At 41.9% G+C, this 20,384-nt stretch overlaps 1 protein-coding gene across 3 annotated transcripts in view; it reads left to right on the top strand.

The window, feature by feature from the left end:
* tom1l2a (target of myb1 like 2 membrane trafficking protein a) overlaps nt 1–20,384 on the top strand; it is a 64,300-nt gene that overhangs the window by 367 nt on the left and 43,549 nt on the right. The gene's annotated exons all lie outside the window — the stretch shown is intronic.

The raw sequence follows: 20,384 nt of genomic DNA, 5'->3' as shown, positions 1-20,384 counted from the left end.
CTTTCAAACATTTACAGTCACAAACTCAGTCTATCACTTATCTCTGCTTATATATTTCACATCGACTACTCTCAATCATGTAATATACTTTGCTCGGGTACTGTAAGTACAGTAGATCATTTATAATGCATATATCTGTGCCACATTCGTGTTCATGATTATGCAAAACAGTTGCATTGCCACAGAGTAATCTATTGTTTATGTTTAAAAAGAGCTACAACTAAAAGTAAATAACAAAATGTCAATGTCAAATCAAGACAGTGTGTGTATAATTACACTGTTAAAAATGAAAGTATAAGTATATGCATTTCTTTCACAGTAAGACTTCTCTTGTATCAATATAATCTTGTAAAAGTAGTTTACTGGCAATTTTTTACAGATGTACTTGGTTTTATTGTGTGTTTACAGTCCTGGAAAACACCAAAAAGTACTGTAAACAAACATCATACTGTATACAGTTATTATGTACTATGAAGGTAAATTAATACATTAATATATTATGCTTTCTTGATTCTTGTTGGTTTTATCTGTGCAGCCGAACTTATTTTTCGTTCACGTTTAGTAGTTTGTGTTGTTGTAATGTTCAGAGTTTATTATTATTTGTCGAGTGGCATCATTGTTGATGTTTTGTATGTCAAGCATTGATGCTTATAAGAAAAATAATCTTGTGTTGAAGGATGATATCGCATATTTTTAGGATGTAGCTCAGCAGTTGCTTCACTATTGTGAAAGATCCATCTGCAAACATTTATGAATTTGAAAGTTATTGGTAAAGCTTCATGCTGAAATAAATGTACAATAGTTTTGATAGTTTATCTTAAAATCAGCAAATTTTATATTCTAGCTTACACAGGCCTCTCCAATTCAACATTTTCTAGTGACTTGGTCACGTCTAAATTTTTAAATTGGCTAAATTGAATTTCGGTGAATTGAATTTGATCAATTGTGGCAACAGGCTGTAAACATGGGCTCAATCAGAAATGATATATTGAGCCAATGGAAAAATGTCCAGTGGAATATTTTAAATTGTAGTTACAATTGTTTATTTCTCACTGTCCCAAAAGACACAAATGACTAAAAACATAAGCGAAATACAGAACACAGACAACCGGTTTGACATTTTATCACATCACTTTATACACTTTAGTCAATTCCAACACAGGATATTTAGTGAAAATACATCCAACATGTATTTTTCACTTTGACTTCATAGATTGACTGAATATTCATTTTTAATTTTCATTGAAGACCTTAAGCTATTATTAGTACAATGCATATTTTAGCATGGGGATAATAATTATTTGGAAGTCTTTTATTGGGCCAATATGTAATTATCAATTTCCACACTTCTTCAAGTGTTTATTTTTTATAGTGTATCGTTTTAATAAATATTTTAATCGGTCACACTTTCGACTTGGCTAGGTCAGAAATTTCAATATGAATATACAAGGCACAATATCCCAAGCAAATCGAACAGTGATCACCATAATGGTGACTTTACATATATAATATAATATAAGAATATAATTTCTTACAGTGTTATCATTCACAGTAAACCAAGAGCAGTCAATTACTGGGATGTCAGCGTCATTCTGCTGTTGATTCACAGTCATTTCTAAGAAAATTATAGTAATTTATAGTACATTTCTTACTACGCTACAATAATTTATTGTAAAATAATACTCATTAATCCCGATTTTTTTCACAGAGTGCGTCATAAAGACGAATAGTTTCATATAGGCTAATTCAGTTATATAAGTTAATAGCAGCAAAAACTATGAGTTTTTGAGTTTCTGTTATTAACAATGGTCGAAATTATATAATAATAATTTCGGATATAAACACTGATGTCTATGATCGCGATCAAAATCACGTTTTGAAAGCACCTCGACACTTCAAATAATGATTAATTACATTGTTACTTACATTGGTTTTCGTCGTTGAATGTATTTGTCATTGAATCATTCGTTCAGAAACGCAGATTCATCCATTAATGTCTTTATGAGTGAGTCATTGAATCATTCATTCCCGATAAAATCAAATCTAATTAGTTCGATATTTTTAAATAGACTGCAGCAATTCAATTTTTGTCCGAACCTCTAGTAAATTACAATCAGTAAGCCCCTCCCCTCGATTGCGATCTTTATTTTAGTAAAAAAAAAAAAATAGTGATTCTCAATTTATCCAGAATCGTGCAGCTCTGTATAATACTCATAAACATAATTTTATTTGACGACAGCTAGTATTCAGGTTTGATTGCAATTACTAATATTGATGAATCTTAAAACCAGGTTGCGTTGACATGTCTGGTCCTGAGCTTGGCTACAGTCATCATAAAGCAGACGTTTTCCGGTCATGTGACTTTCCGTTTGTGCAAAAAGTAGTGCACATGTGGCATCTTTAACCGCTCTGCTTTCCCTTTCTTTACATGAGCTGTGTTTGGCAGTTTATTTGCATTTCAAAGTTGTGTGTGGTCACACATTGCATGTTGCTGGAGTTCCTAGGTAGAATAAGGCGTTTTATAGTCAAATCTCTGAGACCACAATATCTATTATGGTATGTAATTGATACAGTGGCGTTCTGTGTGCCCTGGAATTGCGTGTTGCCTTAGCACTGCAGTTTTAAAGAGGTCACGACATGGATTATTTTAATATACTCCTTAAAGGGACAGTTCACCCAAAAAATGCAAATTCCCTATAAGTTGTTCTCAACCTGTATGAGTTTCTTTCTTCTGTCGAACACAAAGGAAGATATTTTGAAGAATGTGGGGAAACCAAACAGTCGATGGACCACATATCTTCTTTTGTGTTCAGCAGAAGGAATAAATTCAGGTTTAGAACAACTTGAGGGTGAGTAAACCATGACAGAAGTTTTATTTTTGGGTGAACTATCCCTTTAAGATTCAATTAATGACGTTTTTTTTAGTCGACGAGAAGAGGTTTGGTCAACTGAATGAATCAGCTGGTTTAGTCGCAGGAAAAGGAAATGAAGTCACGCAGGTGCATGTGGTAATAAATCCATTGTGGTAACATATCGAGAGGGTAAAGAATCTCAGAAAAAAAGGTACAAAAGCAGTCACTGGGACGGTACACTTTTGTTCCTTTTAGGTACTAATATGTACAATGTAGGTGCTAATATGGATCTTTAAGGTACCAAAATGCACCCTTTAGGAACAAAAATGTAGCTTTTGAAAAGGTCCTTCATAGATATGACATTTAAATTCTGTTCACTTCACCTAAACATATCTCATTTTGTCTTAAACTTAATTTAATTGTGTTCAATCAACCTAATATATTTAAAACTGAAGTTTACTTTGATCATTTGTGTTAAAACTACATGAAATATCTTTGTTGACATTAGCTGTGCAGTGGATCTGTAGTTCCCAGCATGCTTTGCAAGGGACTCCTTAAGGAGAGTAAATGTAGGTATTAAAGTGTTATTTTATGTGTTTTTCTGTATAGGGAAAGATGTTAGTTAGTGTTAGTGTTTAATGTTCAGTTATGTTGGACGTTTAAAGGAGTTTCTGTATTGTTTTTGCCTGTGCTTAGTCTGATCTATGCTAATGTCAGAAGTCTTTTCCTATATTATCATTATATACATTGTGTATTATGTATTGCTTATAATAGCTTTTCCAATTAAATGTTTTAATTTAAGTTTGTCAAGTACAAAAAAAGTCATGTTATAAGTATATATAATTTAAACTGTATCTGATTAAATTGAGTTGGACCAACTCAATTATTTAATTGTTTTTTGAGTTGGGGCTACACATATTTATTGGATTGTAAACCAGCCCTCAATTAAATTGAGTTTGTACAATGAGTGGCATTTTTTTTGAGTGGCATCTTTTGTACCTTTTTTTCCCCCTGAGAGTGTATGCAAACCCAGACATGCTTCAGTTTTATCTTAATCAACTTTATATTGTTTTCAATCTACTTACTAAAATAACACCGTGCACCAGGCCTTACACATACATTGATTATTAATTATAACCCTGTAAAATGTGAGAAAATTACAGGTTTAGGAAAAGACTAAATAATCTAAGAAATCTCCCTCGGCCTTCGCAGCATCATAAGTATATAAGAGGGCGAATTGCTTTATCGCGTCTCTGATTTGATTTGCTGTTTTGCAGACACTACTTTACAGCACAACACACACTTCTCTGGCCTCGGGCCTGTTGGGCATAAGTTGATCCTGCAGGTTCAGGATCTGCTGACCACAGGACAATATCGCCACAGATGAGCATTTCATTATGAGGCAGATGATTATTCTCTTCAGGCTCTTGCACGGTACTCGTGTTAAGCAGACGTCTTCTATTAGTATCTGACAGAACCAGAGCTTCCAGGAGGAAAGTGGCAGTAATAAGTGTCCTAGTCGTATACTACCGTTCAATAATTTGGGAGTCTTATTGACCAGCACCAAACTTATAACACCCTGTCCAGACCAGTTTTCATTGAGAAATTTGTTTCTCACAGGCTTACTTTTTGATTTTAGTCCCATCCGAGACCGTCAAGTCTGTATTTTTTTTCAGACTACCTCAGTAAAAATTCCACAGCAAATAATCTCTTTTTTATTGGCTAACTCAACAGTCCTCTGAAAAATGTGAATGCGAATTGTACGTTGATTGGCTGCTGTGAGACTTCAGCGTAAACGCCCACTGCTGTGATTGGCTGCTGTGAGACTTCAGCGTAAACGCCCACTGCTGTGATTGGCTGCTGTGAGACTTCAGCGTAAACGCCCACTGCTGTGATTGGCTGCTGTGAGACTTCAGTGTAAACGCCCACTGCTGTGATTGGCTGCTGTGAGACTTCAGCGTAAACGCCCACTGCTGTGATTGGCTGCTGTGAGACTTCAGCGTAAACGCCCACTGCTGTGATTGGCTGCTGTGAGACTTCAGTGTAAACGCCCACTGCTGTGATTGGCTGCTGTGAGACTTCAGCGTAAACGCCCACTGCTGTGATTGGCTGCTGTGAGACTTCAGCGTAAACGCCCACTGCTGTGATTGGCTGCTGTGAGACTTCAGTGTAAACGCCCACTGCTGTGATTGGCTGCTGTGTGACTTCAGCGTAAACGCCCACTGCTGTGATTGGCTGCTGTGTGACTTCAGCGTAAACGCCCACTGCTGTGATTGGCTGCTGTGAGACTTCAGCGTAAACGCCCACTGCTGTGATTGGCTGCTGTGAGACTTCAGCGTAAACGCCCACTGCTGTGATTGGCTGCTGTGAGACTTCAGCGTAAACGCCCACTGCTGTGATTGGCTGCTGTGAGACTTCAGCGTAAACGCCCACTGCTGTGATTGGCTGCTGTGAGACTTCAGCGTAAACCCCACTGCTGTGATTGGCTGCTGTGAGACTTCAGCGTAAACGCCCACTGCTGTGATTGGCTGCTGTGAGACTTCAGCGTAAACGCCCACTGCTGTGATTGGCTGCTGTGAGACTTCAGCGTAAACGCCCACTGCTGTGATTGGCTGCTGTGAGACTTCAGCGTAAACGCCCACTGCTGTGATTGGCTGCTGTGAGACTTCAGCGTAAACGCCCACTGCTGTGATTGGCTGCTGTGAGACTTCAGCGTAAACGCCCACTGCTGTGATTGGCTGCTGTGAGACTTCAGCGTAAACCCCACTGCTGTGATTGGCTGCTGTGAGACTTCAGCGTAAACGCCCACTGCTGTGATTGGCTGCTGTGAGACTTCAGCGTAAACGCCCACTGCTGTGATTGGCTGCTGTGAGACTTCAGCGTAAACCCCACTGCTGTGATTGGCTGCTGTGAGACTTCAGCGTAAACGCCCACTGCTGTGATTGGCTGCTGTGAGACTTCAGCGTAAACGCCCACTGCTGTGATTGGCTGCTGTGAGACTTCAGCGTAAACGCCCACTGCTGTGATTGGCTGCTGTGAGACTTCAGCGTAAACGCCCACTGCTGTGATTGGCTGCTGTGAGACTTCAGCGTAAACGCCCACTGCTGTGATTGGCTGCTGTGAGACTTCAGCGTAAACGCCCACTGCTGTGATTGGCTGCTGTGAGACTTCAGCGTAAACGCCCACTGCTGTGATTGGCTGCTGTGAGACTTCAGCGTAAACGCCCACTGCTGTGATTGGCTGCTGTGAGACTTCAGCGTAAACGCCCACTGCTGTGATTGGCTGCTGTGAGACTTCAGCGTAAACGCCCACTGCTGTGATTGGCTGCTGTGAGACTTCAGCGTAAACCCCACTGCTGTGATTGGCTGCTGTGAGACTTCAGCGTAAACGCCCACTGCTGTGATTGGCTGCTGTGAGACTTCAGCGTAAACCCCACTGCTGTGATTGGCTGCTGTGAGACTTCAGCGTAAACGCCCACTGCTGTGATTGGCTGCTGTGAGACTTCAGCGTAAACGCCCACTGCTGTGATTGGCTGCTGTGAGACTTCAGCGTAAACGCCCACTGCTGTGATTGGCTGCTGTGAGACTTCAGCGTAAACGCCCACTGCTGTGATTGGCTGCTGTGAGACTTCAGCGTAAACGCCCACTGCTGTGATTGGCTGCTGTGAGACTTCAGCGTAAACGCCCACTGCTGTGATTGGCTGCTGTGAGACTTCAGTGTAAACGCCCACTGCTGTGATTGGCTGCTGTGTCACTTCAGCGTAAACCCCACTGCTGTGATTGGCTGCTGTGAGACTTCAGCGTAAACGCCCACTGCTGTGATTGGCTGCTGTGAGACTTCAGCGTAAACGCCCACTGCTGTGATTGGCTGCTGTGAGACTTCAGCGTAAACCCCACTGCTGTGATTGGCTGCTGTGAGACTTCAGCGTAAACGCCCACTGCTGTGATTGGCTGCTGTGAGACTTCAGCGTAAACGCCCACTGCTGTGATTGGCTGCTGTGAGACTTCAGCGTAAACGCCCACTGCTGTGATTGGCTGCTGTGAGACTTCAGCGTAAACGCCCACTGCTGTGATTGGCTGCTGTGAGACTTCAGCGTAAACGCCCACTGCTGTGATTGGCTGCTGTGAGACTTCAGCGTAAACGCCCACTGCTGTGATTGGCTGCTGTGAGACTTCAGCGTAAACGCCCACTGCTGTGATTGGCTGCTGTGAGACTTCAGCGTAAACGCCCACTGCTGTGATTGGCTGCTGTGAGACTTCAGCGTAAACGCCCACTGCTGTGATTGGCTGCTGTGAGACTTCAGCGTAAACGCCCACTGCTGTGATTGGCTGCTGTGAGACTTCAGTGTAAACGCCCACTGCTGTGATTGGCTGCTGTGAGACTTCAGCGTAAACGCCCACTGCTGTGATTGGCTGCTGTGAGACTTCAGCGTAAACGCCCACTGCTGTGATTGGCTGCTGTGAGACTTCAGCGTAAACCCCACTGCTGTGATTGGCTGCTGTGAGACTTCAGCGTAAACGCCCACTGCTGTGATTGGCTGCTGTGAGACTTCAGCGTAAACGCCCACTGCTGTGATTGGCTGCTGTGAGACTTCAGCGTAAACGCCCACTGCTGTGATTGGCTGCTGTGAGACTTCAGCGTAAACGCCCACTGCTGTGATTGGCTGCTGTGAGACTTCAGCGTAAACGCCCACTGCTGTGATTGGCTGCTGTGAGACTTCAGCGTAAACGCCCACTGCTGTGATTGGCTGCTGTGAGACTTCAGTGTAAACGCCCACTGCTGTGATTGGCTGCTGTGTGACTTCAGCGTAAACGCCCACTGCTGTGATTGGCTGCTGTGTGACTTCAGCGTAAACGCCCACTGCTGTGATTGGCTGCTGTGAGACTTCAGCGTAAACGCCCACTGCTGTGATTGGCTGCTGTGAGACTTCAGCGTAAACGCCCACTGCTGTGATTGGCTGCTGTGAGACTTCAGCGTAAACGCCCACTGCTGTGATTGGCTGCTGTGAGACTTCAGCGTAAACGCCCACTGCTGTGATTGGCTGCTGTGAGACTTCAGCGTAAACCCCACTGCTGTGATTGGCTGCTGTGAGACTTCAGCGTAAACGCCCACTGCTGTGATTGGCTGCTGTGAGACTTCAGCGTAAACGCCCACTGCTGTGATTGGCTGCTGTGAGACTTCAGCGTAAACGCCCACTGCTGTGATTGGCTGCTGTGAGACTTCAGCGTAAACGCCCACTGCTGTGATTGGCTGCTGTGAGACTTCAGCGTAAACGCCCACTGCTGTGATTGGCTGCTGTGAGACTTCAGCGTAAACGCCCACTGCTGTGATTGGCTGCTGTGAGACTTCAGCGTAAACCCCACTGCTGTGATTGGCTGCTGTGAGACTTCAGCGTAAACGCCCACTGCTGTGATTGGCTGCTGTGAGACTTCAGCGTAAACGCCCACTGCTGTGATTGGCTGCTGTGAGACTTCAGCGTAAACCCCACTGCTGTGATTGGCTGCTGTGAGACTTCAGCGTAAACGCCCACTGCTGTGATTGGCTGCTGTGAGACTTCAGCGTAAACGCCCACTGCTGTGATTGGCTGCTGTGAGACTTCAGCGTAAACGCCCACTGCTGTGATTGGCTGCTGTGAGACTTCAGCGTAAACGCCCACTGCTGTGATTGGCTGCTGTGAGACTTCAGCGTAAACGCCCACTGCTGTGATTGGCTGCTGTGAGACTTCAGCGTAAACGCCCACTGCTGTGATTGGCTGCTGTGAGACTTCAGCGTAAACGCCCACTGCTGTGATTGGCTGCTGTGAGACTTCAGCGTAAACGCCCACTGCTGTGATTGGCTGCTGTGAGACTTCAGCGTAAACGCCCACTGCTGTGATTGGCTGCTGTGAGACTTCAGCGTAAACCCCACTGCTGTGATTGGCTGCTGTGAGACTTCAGCGTAAACGCCCACTGCTGTGATTGGCTGCTGTGAGACTTCAGCGTAAACCCCACTGCTGTGATTGGCTGCTGTGAGACTTCAGCGTAAACGCCCACTGCTGTGATTGGCTGCTGTGAGACTTCAGCGTAAACGCCCACTGCTGTGATTGGCTGCTGTGAGACTTCAGCGTAAACGCCCACTGCTGTGATTGGCTGCTGTGAGACTTCAGCGTAAACGCCCACTGCTGTGATTGGCTGCTGTGAGACTTCAGCGTAAACGCCCACTGCTGTGATTGGCTGCTGTGAGACTTCAGCGTAAACGCCCACTGCTGTGATTGGCTGCTGTGAGACTTCAGCGTAAACGCCCACTGCTGTGATTGGCTGCTGTGAGACTTCAGCGTAAACGCCCACTGCTGTGATTGGCTGCTGTGAGACTTCAGCGTAAACGCCCACTGCTGTGATTGGCTGCTGTGAGACTTCAGCGTAAACGCCCACTGCTGTGATTGGCTGCTGTGAGACTTCAGCGTAAACGCCCACTGCTGTGATTGGCTGCTGTGAGACTTCAGCGTAAACCCCACTGCTGTGATTGGCTGCTGTGAGACTTCAGCGTAAACCCCACTGCTGTGATTGGCTGCTGTGAGACTTCAGCGTAAACGCCCACTGCTGTGATTGGCTGCTGTGAGACTTCAGCGTAAACGCCCACTGCTGTGATTGGCTGCTGTGAGACTTCAGCGTAAACGCCCACTGCTGTGATTGGCTGCTGTGAGACTTCAGCGTAAACGCCCACTGCTGTGATTGGCTGCTGTGTGACTTCAGCGTAAACGCCCACTGCTGTGATTGGCTGCTGTGAGACTTCAGCGTAAACGCCCACTGCTGTGATTGGCTGCTGTGAGACTTCAGCGTAAACGCCCACTGCTGTGATTGGCTGCTGTGAGACTTCAGCGTAAACGCCCACTGCTGTGATTGGCTGCTGTGTGACTTCAGCGTAAACGCCCACTGCTGTGATTGGCTGCTGTGAGACTTCAGCGTAAACCCCACTGCTGTGATTGGCTGCTGTGAGACTTCAGCGTAAACGCCCACTGCTGTGATTGGCTGCTGTGAGACTTCAGCGTAAACGCCCACTGCTGTGATTGGCTGCTGTGAGACTTCAGCGTAAACGCCCTCTGCTGTGATTGGCTGCTGTGAGACTTCAGTGTAAATGCCCACTGCTGTGATTGGCTGCTGTGAGACTTCAGCGTAAACGCCCACTGCTGTGATTGGCTGCTGTGAGACTTCAGCGTAAACGCCCACTGCTGTGATTGGCTGCTGTGTGACTTCAGCGTAACAGCCCACTGCTGTGATTGGCTGCTGGGAGACTTCAGTGTAAACGCCCACTGCTGTGATTGGCTGCTGTGTGACTTCAGCGTAAACGCCCACTGCTGTGATTGGCTGCTGTGAGACTTCAGCGTAAACGCCCACTGCTGTGATTGGCTGCTGTGAGACTTCAGCGTAAACGCCCACTGCTCTGATTGGCTGCTGTGTGTCTTCAGCGTAAACGCCCACTGCTGTGATTGGCTACTGTGTGACTTCAGCGTAAACGCCCACTGCTGTGATTGGCTGCTCTGAGACTTCAGCGTAAACGCCCACTGCTGTGATTGGCTGCTGTGAGACTTCAGCGTAAACGCCCACTGCTGTGATTGGCTGCTGTGTGACTTCAGCGTAAACGCCCACTGCTGTGATTGGCTGCTGTGTGACTTCAGCGTAAACGCCCACTGCTGTGATTGGCTGCTGTGTGACTTCAGCGTAAACGCCCACTGCTGTGATTGGCTGCTGTGAGACTTCAGCGTAAACGCCCACTGCTGTGATTGGCTGCTGTGTGACTTCAGCGTAAACGCCCACTGCTGTGATTGGCTGCTGTGTGACTTCAGCGTAAACGCCCACTGCTGTGATTGGCTGCTGTGAGACTTCAGCGTAAACGCCCACTGCTGTGATTGGCTGCTGTGAGACTTCAGCGTAAACGCCCACTGCTGTGATTGGCTGCTGTGAGACTTCAGCGTAAACGCCCACTGCTGTGATTGGCTGCTGTGAGACTTCAGCGTAAACGCCCACTGCTGTGATTGGCTGCTGTGAGACTTCAGCGTAAACGCCCACTGCTGTGATTGGCTGCTGTGAGACTTCAGCGTAAACGCCCACTGCTGTGATTGTGATTGATTTTTTTATAAAAATGTATCGGTTTATCCATCGGTTATCGGCAAGTGTGTTCCAACCTAGTTTTCAGTATCTGTAAAATCCACTATCGGTCGACCTCTATTAAAAACGGCTAAGATATGACCCACCGAACGAATATTGGAGTATTCTTGTCCAGCCCTAGACATTTCTGTCAGTGTTAGCCGCCTGCTGAAGTGACACAATACACGTTCTCTAAGGTTGCTGACAAGATTATAGTGTTTGTCCTCAGAGAGGTTAAAGGATGATGGTAAAAGTGTTTCCTCCACTCCTCTTAGACCTAAGTGGGCGTTGTTCAGAATCAGGCCCACCCGAGGCATGAACTTTTAAGGAAGGAAACCACTTAACGAGTCTTTCATTAACGAGGAATCTGAAGTGCTTGCTAAGTGTTCAGCTTTACTAAAATATGACGCTGACGGCCAACTTCCTTGTGAGATTGACTGTCAATTATACTTGAGCTAGCCTATAGGCAAACTCATTGTTCATGAGCCAGTAACCAGACGTTTTTGCTACACTCTAAACTTGGTTTAGAATTGATTTATTAGTAGAGTTCACTAAAATTAAACAAATTAGTTCAATCAAAATGACCTTTTATGAGTATTTAGAGCTTTCTTTTTTTATCTGTTGATCTCTCAAAACTGACACATTTTGAGTAATCTGAACCGTTTCATTGTTTTGAGTTTTATGAACTTGTTTCTTTTCATTTAGCCTAACTTCAATCTAACTGAAACTGGGCTGGGATTTCTATTTCCCAGCATGCTTTGCCACGACACTCAAAAGGGGCAGTAAATTCCCAAATTAAGTGTTATATTATGTTTTGTTAATTGGGAGATTTAGTATTGCTATGTTGGTTTAGAAGAGTTTCTGTTATGTTGTTTTTTTGGGGATTTCCAATCATGAGTTGAGCATGAGCTTACTTTGAGAACAGATTTATGTTAAATGTATTATATTGCTGTCCTCATTCAGCAAGTGCAATGCTAATGCTACCAAAGCATTGTGCAACCAATGAGCAAGGTGGCATTTATCAAGTTTCCACTACTAAAAATTAGGGATCGACCGATATGGATTTTTTAGTGCCGATGCCGATAACGATTTTTTTTTCATCAGCCTTAGCCGATGACCGATACGGGCTGACGATTTTCTTGAGCCGATATTTGGAGCCGATACTGCTTTTGCTCCCTCAATTTACATCATAAATATGACACAATGATCATGATGATAACAATTTAACATTTACAATTTAAAAAAGGGAACATTTATTGAACTAAAAAAAACTATATTTAACAAATAGTAAAAACAGGTGAGGTAGAACAAGAAAAAAAAGAGTTCAGTAGTGAAAATAAATTCAGAAAATAAATATTTAAGCATAAATAAAATAATTACACTATTTGCACGCAGTATAAACAAGCAAGCAGCATATAAAGTGCACACTGACTGTACTATACTTAATTTTAAAACTATTTACAACCTAGTCATTTAATGGTTACACTCTAAAAAATGCTGGGTTAAAAATAACCCAAGTTGGGTTGAATATGGACTAACCCAGCAATTGGGTTGTTTTGACCCAGCTGTTGGGTTAAATGTTTTCTTAAAACAACCCAGTTGCTGGATTAGTCCATTTTCAACCCAACTTGGGTTATTTTTAACCCAACATTTTTTAGAGTGTAGGTGCACTTAACTTAATCTCTTGTAGAGCAACACCAGCGATAATTCAGGAAAAAATCTCCCAATTCTCCACGTGAAACTTCAGTCTTTCGAGCTTTTACCATTGTGTCAATTCTCAATTGATTTTGATTAATATGCGCGAGGGAGAGCAAGAGAGTTTGAAGACGGTGAGAGCTGCCCTGTGGACGCCTGTCTGTAAATAATGCAGGAAAAAAATATCGGCAAACACAGCAGCCTTGTATCGGCCGATACACGTAAAAAGTGCAAATATCGGCCCGATATATCGGCCTAACACTACTAAAAATTGTAGATTACTTGATATTTCTAAGTTAAATGTATGGATTGACTTACTCAAATATTTCAAGTTTAGAGCAATTAAAATGTATGATTACAAAATAAAAATATGCAAGTTTTGCTTACTTTAAATTTCTTAACTGATGCCTCAATATTTTTTTGAGTTTTACAAACTTATTTGGGTTTACATTGTAAACTTAAACTTACTTAAACTTTACTTAAGGGGGGGGGGGGGGGGGGGTGAAATGCTGTTTCATGCGTACTGAGCTTTTTACACCGTTAAAGATGTGGATTCCCATCCTTAACATGGGCAAATTAAAAAAAAAAAAATGTTGGAAGTTTGATGGACTATTTCTGTGCCAAAAATACTCCGAAAGTTTTTTTTCGAGTATGTGTATATGTGACATCAGATGGGGCGGAATGTCCTTGTACGGGACATACAAACACACTTGTTTTTCTATGTAAACACACACTATTCTTACTTGCAAAACCGTTCCGCTTGCTACTGCTAATATTAAATCACATATAATAGTCCATATATCAAATGATGTCCTCCTAAACCACGAATAACACACACAAATGTTGTAAAACTCGCGCATGACAAGCCGCTATAAGCAGGTAACGTTATAAGTTATACGTTTTACAGTACATACCATTGAGGCGTCCTGCTGTAGTCGTCGTTGCTGCTTCTTCTGTTCAATTTCAGCCTCTAGATCTGATTCTGGATCATATATGTATGGCTAAATCCGATTGATCTCCATGGTTTATTTAGGATAACGTTTTTTCAACGTTTAAGGATGTCACAGCTTTCTCAGCTCTCAACGCAATCGCTGCGCGCGCGCGCTCGTGATTCTTTAGCTCCGCCCACACGATACGCCTCCAGCCGCTCGTTTTTTTTCTGGAAAGACTCGGTACAGCGTATCTTTCTTTTATAAATATAATAAACCTAAAGACTTTTCGGAGATATGAAGGATGCAGTACTACTCTATGACTGAAACTGAGTGTTTCACCCCCCCTTTAAGGTGGGACGACGCCAAAAACTGTCAATTATATATCTGTCAATTTTGAGATTTTGGGCTTTTTGGCTTTTCATAAACTGTTTTTTAGATTAGTATAAAGAAAACATCCTAACTACTAGGGCTGGGACGATTTGACCTAAAATCAAAATCTTGATAAATTAACATTTTCATATTTAAACATAACATTTCAGAAAACTCACCCTATTCACCTTAGGTGTCTTGCTTTAAACCTAAAAAAAACTACTGAAATAAAATAAGTGCTAAAATTGGTAATTACTAAAAATGAAAGATGAAAATAAATGAGTAAAGCTAATTTAAAATATTAATAAATACCATAACAGCAAAAAATACTGGCTTATGGTTCAGGGAGTGATGGATTTGTTAGACTGCATTATTCAAATTTGTGAAACGTTTTGACCAGTTCATTAAAAGAAGCGGTTCAAGAGTCATTTGCTCATGAATCACTGTATATTCAGCTGATTAGCGTTCGCCAGCACGGACGTATACAGGTCAGGTCTCGAATGTGTGTGGCGTTTGGCAGAGGTTGGTACGGGCGAGTCCACGTGATCCAGGCTTGCACTGTTGGGCCAGCTGGACCGAGCTCTCGCTCTGCCAGAGCCATGTGTCTTCCTCTTGCTTTCTCTACACCTGTCGAACATTTCCTAGCATACAATATTGTCCAATTTTTATATTCTTGCTCTTGTTTGTTTACTTATAGCCTCCTTTCTTCCTCCCCACAAATCTTATTGAAGAGATTACTAGAGGATTTTCCATTTTAAGTCACTGGTTAAAAGAATGTTCTGGAGAAGTTAAGCTCAGTTGACAGCATTTGTGTCTAATGCAAAAAAACCCCACTTTTTCTAAAAAAAAAAAGGTTATCGTGAGTTAAGTTGAAGTGAATGAGGCCGGTTCTTGGATCATTTAAAAGAAGCGTGACACTTGTAATTTTATAAAAGCATACATTAATTAATCTGCTAAAACTCGTGTGTTATTTTGAGCTGTAAATTAATTTAGATAATTTCAGAAATATTGCAAAATATTGTTACGATTTAAAATAAGTGTTTTCTATTTGAATATATTGTAAAATGTAATAGGGATGCACCGAAGCCGAAGCCGAATAATAATAAAAAAACACTCGGCCGAATACCGAACACGGTTTTATTTATTTTGCCAATTTTTTGTCCATTGCATAAATTAAATAGTAAAAAATTTGCTTTTTACTATTTTGTCTTGCTTTTTTTTTTAAAGCTACACTGTGTGATATTTCCCCCCATCTAGCGGTGAAAAGGTATATGACCATTCAGTGAATATTAGTTTCTGTTCCTCTCAATTCCGATTTCGTTTTAACTCCTACGGTGGCCGGTTTAGTCCAAGATTAACATGGTTTCCAGTTCGACCTCGTCCACATTCGACACGGTGCCATCGAGTGTTAAATCGCGAAAGGCGAAGCTTGAATTTACGGGTATGTCCCTCTTTGGCTAATGTACTTTCAAGATGGAGGGGCAACATGGCGACAGGCATCCGAACCCCTCACCCGTATGTATTTTCAATGGCATATTATAAACTTACGAGAATACTTTACTACTTGAAAGAAGTAAATATACAATAATGAGCACATATATTTTTGAAAGAACTAAGTGTTTTAGCTAAGAATAAACTAAAAAAGTTACAAAACTACAATTTAAAAATATTTAATTAACATTGAACATTTTTTAGCATTCCAGCAGACATTATACAAGCAAAGCACAATTTAACTTAAAAAAAAGTCAAATAAAAATATATATCTTATTCCATCTTATCTTATATTTGGCCTATTATACAGGTATCATAATCGAATCACTGAGTGCTCTGTTAAAGTGCAGATGTAGGCTAACGGCTCCACCACAGCACTGAGTGTACAGGGAGACATTTAAGATTATTTACAATTTCAAATTTATTGTGCAACAAATATTTTTCTATGAGTCTGCCTTTACATTGCTTTAATGCGTTACTATTTCACTATGTCACTTCCGAAAACTTTGCAGCGTGTAATTGGCCATTACTCCTTTTTGCAACATGAAAAACAATTTTATTATAACCGTTTTATTCAATGGATTATATAGACTGTAGACTCGAAAGCGAGCCAAGACCTTTCCATTTACGATCACTAAAATCTGTCGCTATCCGCTTGTTAAGTCGTGACGTAAGGAACGCCGTTTCTTGGTCCAAGCCTTAACTCGTTTTACATGAGTGCGCCATCGACGGCCGTTTATGAGCGCTATTTATTCATATTAAACATCAAACGTTTTAAAAAGTTAAACATTTTAAATACAGTCTACACACAGTCTCTGTGCTCACAGCGTCACAGACATTAATATTTTAACAATTTATAAAAGATGAATCACTGTCTGGCCATCTGGAATTGTGGAATGGAGATAAAGGTTATGATTAGGGCTGGGTATTGACACAAATTTCACAATTCGATTCGATTTCGATTCACAAGCTTTCGATTCTTTTCGATTAAATTCAATATCGATTATTTTGAATATGTATCAGGTATAGTACATGGAAAATTTTCGGTAAAAATGAACTGATTTGTATACAAACACTTAAATGACACTAAATTATGTTTTTTTTTATATAACAATAAAGTTATAATATTAACTTTACAATTACATAATCATAATTCTACTCCAATTAGTTTTTTTAAAATATAAACATTTAAAGGGTGGCTGTCATAAAAACTTGCCAGATTTATTAAATATTGAAGAACATTGACAATGAATATCCTGTGGTGCATATAATTAGCAAAATGCTCCTCTCTAGAGTTCATTTTTCTAGCTGACTAACGAGTTTATGGACACATATGGTTTTTCTGAGGTAAATGTGATGTTACATGACATTGTTTCGAGCCGTTTTATTTACATCTTTCTGCGGTTGAAACACTGATTGAGCGATTCTATGTGACATGATACGGATTTCGGTAAGTTGTCCTGTATCTTTTAACACACTTTCAGAAGCTCATTCATGTTTATTTCGCGCTGTTACTGGTATTAAGGCGGAAGAGAAGATCAGTTCATGTTTGCTCCGCGCTGCTGCTTCTCTTGAGCCGAGCCGCGGCAGAGCGATCTCACGCCACAGCGGCAAAATGGTATTTATGCTTTTGAATTTCGTAAAAAAAATAGACTAATCGATTATTGGGATTAAAGAATCGAAATTGTTTTGTAAAAGTGAGAATCGATTAAAATCGAGAAATCGATATTTTTTACCCAGCCCTAGTTATGATTATATATATATTTTTGTCTATCTCGGCATCTTTAATGCTTCCACACTTACGACATGTTTGCTGCGTTTAGAAGCGTGCGCGCCTCTCTCTCTCACACGCGCTGGTTGCTATATTGGATTGCGTAATCAAAAACGTCATTGTTTGGTTAAATTTATTCGGTCTTTTAACTTATTCAGTCTTATAATTTCGGCTGCCGAACCTTCGGTGCATCCCTAAAATGTTATTTATCCTGTAATCAAAGTCGCATGATCTTTCAGAAATTATTCTAATATGAAGATTTTGTATGCAAGCTCGTTTTTCACTTTCGCTTTTGAATTTGTGATCTAGCGTACTGTGTCTAAAGGCCTATCATTTGCGGGCATCAGGGAGCCTCTATCAATATACGGGGTATTGAAATTGCTTTTGAATGCGTGCTCATTTTTCACTTTCGCTTCCGAATTCGAATTGTACTGACTGCACATTTTACAAGCTGAGATATTAGTTATATCAATTATGAGTGTTTTCAATGAAAGCAAACTTTTTTGAAAACTCCTGCCAGGGTGAAGATTTATAGAAACTGCATTGTCTCGTGAAACCGGAGATTTTGGCTTGTTACGTGACAACCGGATCTGGCAATAGCCTTTTTTCCAGGCTTCTGATTGACCAACATGGCTTTACGGTTAGGGTTATATTGCCACCTGTTGGTTTGGCATGCTCTTGAAATCACTTCATAGTGTGTTTTTGAGTTTTCAGGTGGACGCAATTATTATTTTTTTAAACAGAGGACAAAAGTGTACCCCTGTACATGTGGACAAGGCCTAAAAATCACAACAAGTGCAACTTTTGTCACTTCAGAGTTCCTACTGACGGTGCGAATGCAACCAGGAAAAGCAGAAAAAACCTAGGGGAACATTTAGTTCACAGGGAACTTGAACCACCAGTTGCGAAAGCCCCTATAACAGTATAGGTGAAAAGTACCCGGATGACCTGCTACTCCCGGCGAAATTCTGAAGTGTACATCTGATGGACACTTTACTTATCCCATGAGCCCACGGGAGAGGGTTTGTGAATGACAGTGAAGCGACACAACTGACTCACTGTTACATTCATACTACACCCATATAGAACCAGAGGTTGCTTATTTAAAATAAGTACCTACTCCGAGAGTATGCAATTTCAGACGCAGCCGTGTCTTCTTAACAAAATGACTCCCAGCCATCCTACAGGAACATGCTGTAGGACAGGAGGGGTTGTTTGAACTCTGCTTTGCTGTCTGGTGAGTGAGCAGACAGTCTTCTCTCCGCCTCGACACATCTGTCAGTTTGATAGAAGAGCAGCTCAGGGGTATGAATAAGGCATGAAGGATTTCCTGCGGCTCTGCAGACTAAAGGAAGGCCTCACCCAGCTGTGAAAGTGGTGTTATGCTCCAGATGCTTCCCGGTTTGTTTGAGGGAAAGGTCACTGGCACTGGCAAGCTGATGTTCAGCTGCTGCGTTATGTGTTACTGGTGTTACACGGTGTTCAGCCGTACACTTTCAGATTCACGCCCACTTTTAGGGAAAAAACAAACAAACAAACCACCATACAGTATCGAATCGAGGAAGTGGACTAACCTTACAACACGCCGAAGAGTTGCTGTGTGGTTGGGTGCACCAATAATGTTTGTAAAAACACAAATTTGAAAGATCCATGATCTTGCTGTTATGGAAATATCAGGAATTACGGATGATGCTATCGGAAAGCTATGTCAGGCTAGTTGTATGACTGGACAGAAAAGTGCACTCAGTACTCAGTATAAAGACATATTATATATATTTAAAGATGTTTACTTTCAAAAACGAAGTCAAATCATTCACTGGCTTACCTGGCGACTCGATGAGGTACGTGTAAATGTCCGGGTAAGACACTTCTGGCCACTGGGTGGGTGGGTTGTTTGTCGCCAATTTGACGCGGGGAGAATGAAGGGACATGTTTTTTAAATTGACCAAATGAAGTTTTATGGATGTAGGCTATCTTTCACGCTCTATGGCAGGCAGGGTATATGATATAATTACTTGACATGTTTAATCTGAGTGATTTCTTAAGTTGTTGGACGTTTTGTACCGCTATTTTGTGTGGAAGTCTATGGGAAGTCTAGTTTATTTTCCCCTAAAAAGAGGCGGCGACGAAATTGACAGTTAAGTTCCCGGATGTGCCGGTAGTCCGTATCAAGCGTATCCATTTATCACGAGCAGGCTCCTGATTGGTAGCCTGGCTCCGCCCTCCTACGTACTTCCGCTCAATTTTCATTTTCCTTCAGTACTCCGTCTGGGACTGCTGTATATGCTTAGGTTTTCTCTGAACAAACCGGTCCAATCAGTGAATAGAGGGAGTGGCTGAGAACGATGACGTTAATGTCGTGCGCTAGTTTGAGTTGTAGTTCGGTAATGGCGGCGGAGAAAGATGCGAGCGAAGACATACGGTCCGTTGTGGCACCGCTGCCGAATATCCAGAAGTTATAGCCGGAGCAAGAACAATCTTTACTGAGTTTTGTTGGTGGCCATGATGTTGTGTCCCACCACCCGCGTAAAAATCCCCGGCCGAATTACCTACGGTTTTAGACAAACACCAAGGTCGTGTGGTAATTTAATCGCATATCTCTGAGTTTTCAAGAATATATCACTTCAAAATTCACTGTTTATATCCTTTTTGACCCCTGCAGAGCACCGTACGGCTGCGCTTCGCTGTATTTTGGATGCATTTCTAGACTTGTATTTCTTTAAATGCTGGCAAGTGTTTACAAGAGCAATATATTTCATCACCGCTCAAAAAATAAAAAGAAGAAAAGCACGTAAACATTTGAATTGTTATTAACAGCAGCATTTATTCTTATCATACCAAGCATATGACATTTTATTTACAGTATACAATCATGTTATGGAGCAAGTTCCCGATCACAAAACTCCCCCCCCCATCCGAACCCCTCACCCGTATGTATTTTCAATGGCAGATTATAAATTTACGAGAATACTTTATTAATTGAAAGAAGTAAATATACATTAATGAGCACATATATTTTTGAAAGAACTAAGTGTTTTTAGCTAAGAATAAACTAAAAAAGTTACACAGTGTAGCTTTAAACTAGTCAATTTGTCGTTTACAAAATTTCTGTTTAAATGTTATGAAAGTTAGTCGTGGTGCCCTAGATATG

The sequence above is a fragment of the Gobio gobio genome, assembly GCF_949357685.1.
Source record: "Gobio gobio genome assembly, chromosome: 1".
NCBI lineage: Eukaryota > Metazoa > Chordata > Actinopteri > Cypriniformes > Gobionidae > Gobio > Gobio gobio.
Note: the sequence above shows the minus strand (reverse complement) of the source record. Positions and strands in the feature narration are given on the sequence as shown.